Genomic DNA, 6,819 nt, shown 5'->3' on the forward strand with positions numbered 1-6,819 from the left:
CATTCAACAGAGTTCACATCAAAGGTGAAACTGTTAAAACCCCTTATGAATTATGGTTTGGACATACACCTACTATTAAACATTTCAAAATTTTTGGAAGCAAATACTATATCAAAAGAGATGATTCAATTGGAAAGTTTGATCCAAGATGTGATAAAAGGATATTTCTTGGTTATTCAATTCAAAGAAAAACATATAGATGTTATAACAAAAGATTGCAGAAAATTATGGAGAGTGCTAATGTGAAAGTGGATGAGAAATACATAAGTCAATCTATATCATATGATAGGGAACCAATAGTCAAAATGATCATAACTGAACCAACAATGCCTCAACTGGTACAAGAAACTGAGATAGTTACAATGACACAATTTAAAAATATGCCAAACCTTGTTCCATGCATAACAAACAATATTATTTTTCTGAATTGCCTTGTTAACCCGTTAATTTCCTTGATTTCCTTTTGATTTGGATTGGTTATCCATATGTCCAAATCTACTACATGCATGACATCTTACATTTCCAAGACTAGTGAATGATGCATTGTTCTGATTATTCTTATTTCTACATTGACTAGCCATATGACCATATTTATTGCTTGAGTATTTAACATGTATAATTGAATTTGTGAGCATTAAGTTGTCTTACCAGTGATTTATGGTTTCAATTGATGGTATGATTCTGCTTCTGTCCAGATGATTGATCTTGTTGTGCAATACCAGACCTTTCTCCTTCTTCATAACCAAGACCTCTTTTATCATTAGCATCTCTCTGATTCTTCAGTAGTTCATCAAGTTTAGTAGTTTGTCCTTGTACTCATTTGCAATAACCAGATCACCTCTCATGATTATAATTTGTCTCTCAAATTCCTATTCATTACTCCAAGACTGGACCAATTCAAGTTTCAGCATATCATTCTCATGAGTCAATCTATTGCATTCTTCAAATCTATCCTTAAATGCATGAGCCAGGTTTTCTTCATTTTTATTTCTCTCGTCAATCTCCTTGCACATTCTCATAGTTAGGGCTTGCATCTCATTCTTCAAGATAATGTTCTCCTAAGTAAGTTTCTAACAATGATCCTTTATAGCATCTTCCTCATCACTGTTATGATTTTGCAATTGATCACAAAGTTCCCTTCTCTTAGCCTTGACAACAGAAATATTTCCTTGCAATGAAATGGTGTGTTCTCTTACTTCCTTCAATTCATTTTTTAGTTTACTATTCTCCATCTTCTCATTATCAAGGTCCTCAAGAGCAAGTCGAAGTTGTTGTTGTAGATTGATTTCCATTGATCCCAAATTTTGGATCTTCCTCAAATAGTTAAACTTCTTCCAAGGAACCAAGCTCTGATGCCAATTGTTAGAATCCAAGAACACTAAGAGGGGGTGGGGGGGTGTGAATCAGTGTTCTACTAGTATGTTATTTTTGAACTTATTACTTATCAACCAATTAACAATAAAAAAAATTAAAGTGCATATACCAAATAACACATAGAAAGGCAGCACCATAACACCAGTATTTGTACATGGAAAACACTACAAAGAGAAAAACCACGGTGGGGCTGATACCCATAATATCTATATACTTGATCAAGGTATACAAATATTACATGAGAGGCTTTGCACATTAAGAAAGGCCAACTACCTAGAGCTCACACACAAAATAAGAAGTCTCACTGACTTACAAAATATTACAAAGTGTTTTACAACTGAAAATAAACTTATAAATTGGATCTGACCATGCTGGATAAGTTCTGGTGAATTCTCTAATAACCTTCTTTGTATACTTGTTTGTTGATGCTTTCTTTTGCTCTATTCTACTACCGGTTATGTTGTGCACATGAAACTACACATAGACGCTTCTAATCACTAACCAAAATACTCACTAAAAATATTTGCATCACATATCTGATCTGTCGCTGAAATGATCTTCTTAAATATCCTTCTAACTTAACCATGTTAGCTTCAATGAGAAATATAAACATGTCGGCTGCCGGAACAAAATGAAATCCAAACATAATCCTAATGACCATGTCATCCATCACACATTACCACAAATCCATACAAGAAATAGTCAGGACCAAAATATTTCCTAATTGGGTCCTATCCATTACCGGGTTCCATATACATGTTACCGGGATCAGAACATGTTACCAGGATCAGAACATGTTATCGGGAATGAAGTGAATGTCGATGTCGGTGTAAAGCAATGTGAATACCAATACCGGTTAAGTGCATTGAATGTCCATTAACCAAAAAATGAAACCATTGACCCTGAGATAGTGAGTTACCATCAAAGTCAACCCGAAATGCCATTAACTCTTACCGGATGAGTGTTAATTCCCAACAAAAAGTTGATTAGAGTGTCAAGTTTGGCCAAAAAGTATAACCCAGTATTATGGGATCACCTAGATATGAAAATAGCATGAAACCATACCAAAACCTAAGGAGAGGTACAAGCAAATCAACAGTCAGTGGTCTCCTATTATTCTTCAATATCTACAAAGCTTCAATTGCTGATGAAAATGGTTGATGAAGACTTGATAAATGCTTGATTTGTTGATCAAAGATTTCACATAACCTGTACTTTCACTTCATAAGTGTAAGGAAACCTACAGTGTGGAAATGCTCTCCTAATGCCAATTTGCAGAGGATGTAAGAAATAATATCTTTCTACTTCCTAAATTGTAGAATCTTAGGATGACTTAAGCAAAAGAATAGAGCACATAGAAAGACCATACACGTAAATGTAGAGATTTTTACCATGGGAAACCTTTTTGGGAAAAAAAACCCACACACCAAAAATTTGAGCGTCTCCTTTGTATTACAGTAAACAATATTACATACAATTGATAGTGGACTTTTTGCACAGGCTCAGATTGTGCTACAATCAACCTGAATTTCTATCACATATTTCTAATGAAATCTACAGTAATTTATACACCCACAATTCGTTATAAAATCTAATAGTGCAACCATCATTTCACAAACAGTCAACTAACTCAGCCTTGTCACTCATCCATCCGACAGTCATCAAACTATGTACGAACACCACAATACAATGGATGCTACACCATGGTCATCATGTGCCATTCACACCATACGGGTCACCATTGGGCAACCACCGCCATTGGAACCACCATATGGGTCAGCATTGGGCAGCTACCACCATTGGAACCACCATACGGGTCAATTCAGTATGTACGAGGTAGCTAGCGTATGGTACATACGGGTCAGTACATACTTCAATAATCTCTCACTTGATAAGGTATGTATATATTCGTAGAGTTACTCAACAAGACTAATAAGATTCAAGGGCTTTAAGATCCATGAAGCTTGCACACCATTTAAACTTAATTGTTCTCATCAGGTTTGTCAATGCATCTGCAACATTCTCCTCAGTGCCAACCTTTTCTAGCTTCACCTTTCTATCTTCAACCATGTCACGTACAAAGTGATATTGCACATCAATGTGTTTTTTTCTGGCATGGAAAGTAGGATTCTTCACCAAACAAATTGCACTCTAGCTATCATAGAATATTGTGATTTGTCCTACATCAAAACCAACATCTAAACACAAGTTCTTAAGCCAAACATCTTCTTGACATGCACGAGTAGATGCCATGTACTTCACCTCAGTTGTAGATAATGCGACTACACTCTACCATTTTCTCATCCAACTAATGGCACCACCATTCACCGTGAACACATATCCACTGGTGGATCTTCTTATGTCAATGTCCCCTGCCCAATTAGCATCCACATAACCTTGAATGCCAATTGATATACTTGATCTAGCTGAGTTACCTTGATAGCACAAAGCGTACTATGTCATACCCTTGAAATATCTAAGAACTCTTTTCATGACATCCCAATGCAGCTTACCCGAATTTTCCATAAACTGACTCAACACTCCCACTGCTTAGGAAATGTCTAGTCTTGTACTGACCATTGCATACATGAGGCTTCAGACATCACTTGCATAAGGTATTAGCTTCATGCCTTCAACCTCATTTGGAGACTTTGGACTTTCATTAACTGACAACTTCGTTCCTTGTAAAACTGGAACTACTTGCTACTTGCAATCAATCATATTGAACCGCTCAAGAATATTGGTAATATATTTGCTCTAGCTGAGCCAAAGTTTCATACTAACCATGTCTCTCTCCTAATTTCCATCCCTAGAATAAATTTAGTTGTCCCCAAATCTTTCATCTCAAATTTCAAGGACAACTGAGATTTTAAATCTGAGATCATTCCCTTATTATTGCCTATAAACAACATATCATCTACATATAGTGAAATAACAAGTATCTGATCATATTCAATTTAATAATACACACAATGATCTGATTTAGACCTCATAAAACCCAAAGATAAAACATATGAATCGTACTTCTCATACCACATTTTGGGTGATTGTTTCAAACCATAAAGAGACTTCTTAATCTTACAAACCAAGTGTTGTTTACCTTTCTCCAAAAAATACTTTGGCACACTGTCTTTACATCCATTTGCTCAATTTCAAAGTCATGTGCCACTACAAGTGACAACAGAAACCTAATGGATGTTAGCTTAGCTACAAGAGAAAATATTTCTCTATAGTCAATCCCTTCTTTTTGAGAATACCCCTTTGCAACTAGACTTTTCTTGTACTTGTCAATGCTGCCATTTGGACCATACTTCTTCTTAAATACCCACTTACATCCCATAGGATTTCTACCTTTAGGAAAGGGTACCAAATCCTAGGTTTCATTTTTCTCCAGTGACTTCATTTCATCTTTCATGGTTTCCAACCAAGAATCTGAATCTAGCATATTAATCGCTTCTTTCACAGTCCTAGGCTCATTAGCATCAGTAAGCAAAGTGTTACAAGCACAATTAACATTCAACATTTAGTAATTAAACCTTTCTAGTGAATAGCCATACCTATCAGGTTGTTGTCTCTCCTGTGTGGATCTCCTTACTTTTTGTGGTGAGGCTTCACGAGGTTCGACATGAGGTTTGTGATCATGTTCTTCTAAACTTGTATAACTACTTGAGCTCTCCTCATCCCCAGGCATATTTGAGTCCTTAGTCTCAGACACATTCGAGGTTTGTAATATCTCCCTTTTAGAAGTGAAAGGGATTTCAACTGCTTCTTTTCTTTTTTCCAGTTTTCCCTGGCTGTAGATCTGTAGACACAGGTTTCATCTCATGGAAGATAATGTTCTTGTTGTACAACACCTTTTTAGTGAGAGGATTCCAGAATTTGTATCCCGTCACACCAATGTCATAACCAATGAAGATGCATTTCACTGCTTTGTTATCCAACGTTGACCTACTCACATCAGGTACATAAGCATACGCCTCACAACTGAAGACGCATAAATATCTCAATGAGGGCTTCTTACCAGACCATGCTTCCATAGGCATTTTGTCGACTAGTGCTACAGGAGGAGAACAATCCAATAAGTAACATGATGTAGACACTACTTCAACCTTTTTCTTCTGCTCCAAACTAGCATTTCTCAACATGCTTCTCACTTTGTCCATCAGAGATCAATTCAACCTTTCAGATACTCCATTCTGCTGTGAAGTATAAGGCATAGTCTTATGCCTCTTAATTCCATGATCTACAAAACATTTATCAGAATCTGCATTGCAAAACTCACCATCGTTATTTGTTCTTAAATAATTAATCTTTCTCCTAGTCTAATTTTCAACAATGCTTTTAAATTCCTTAAACCAACTAAACATTTATGATTTACTCTTCAAAAAATAAATGAATCCTCTACTTGAATAATCATCAATAAATGACACATACTATCTTGATTTAGACAAAGAAGGAACATCCACATGACCAAATACATCTGAATGAATATAGTCCAACAAACCAGAAGATTTTTTAGAACTAGAATAAAACTGAACACGGTTTTGCTTTCCATATATGCAATGTTCACAGAAATCGAACTCAAGATTACAGTCAATCAGCCCTTCAACTAGGTTTATATTCTTCAAGGTTTTCAAACCTTTCTCACCAATATGGCAAAGCCTATAATGCTAGAGCATTGTTTTCTCTACTGGAATTTTAACCTCCATAGAGTTCACATCATGTGTTGCCATAGCAACTTGATCGGACTTTACCAAGACACTATTACAGCACACGGGTTTGGCATCTAACCTATACAGTGTTCCAATGCGTTCACCCTTAGCTAAAACAATAGAACCACTAGTCATCTTACAACAATCATGCAAAAATGTTACCTTAACTCTAGCATCATTCAGTTTGCTGACAGAGAGTAAGTTCTGAGCCAGACCAAGTATATGAAGTACTCCATCAATTCCCTTTACTCTACTGTCAGGGAACTGGATTCCGACTCTTCCTCTTCTAACAATCTCCAGCATGGAGTTGCTTGCCAAAAACACCTTTCTACCATTGTACGGTTCATACTTTGAGAACCACTCTTTATGAAATGTCATGTGGAATGATGCTCCTGAATCAACCAACCATACATCATCGGATGCAGGTACTACCAAGGCTGCTACAAAGCTTCTTCTTCTTATTTTTCCCCTCTTTGCAATCCTTCTGGATATGACCTTTATGTTCGCAGTTTCAACACTTTGCCTTGGACTTCTTTCCAGGACTAGCGGATCTCTCCTGTGACTTTGACTTCGTGTCCTTCTTCTTGCTTTTGTCCTTAGATCTACCTCAAACAATGAGAGCCTCTTTAGCCTCAAAGGATTTCCTTTGCATCTCCTGTGACAAAAGTGCAACAACTACTTCATCCATTTTAAAATTTGGTAGTAGTAATTCATACAGCCATTACCAAGTGAT

This window comes from Cryptomeria japonica, chromosome 1 (genome assembly GCF_030272615.1).
Source record: "Cryptomeria japonica chromosome 1, Sugi_1.0, whole genome shotgun sequence".
In the NCBI taxonomy this organism is placed as follows: domain Eukaryota; kingdom Viridiplantae; phylum Streptophyta; class Pinopsida; order Cupressales; family Cupressaceae; genus Cryptomeria; species Cryptomeria japonica.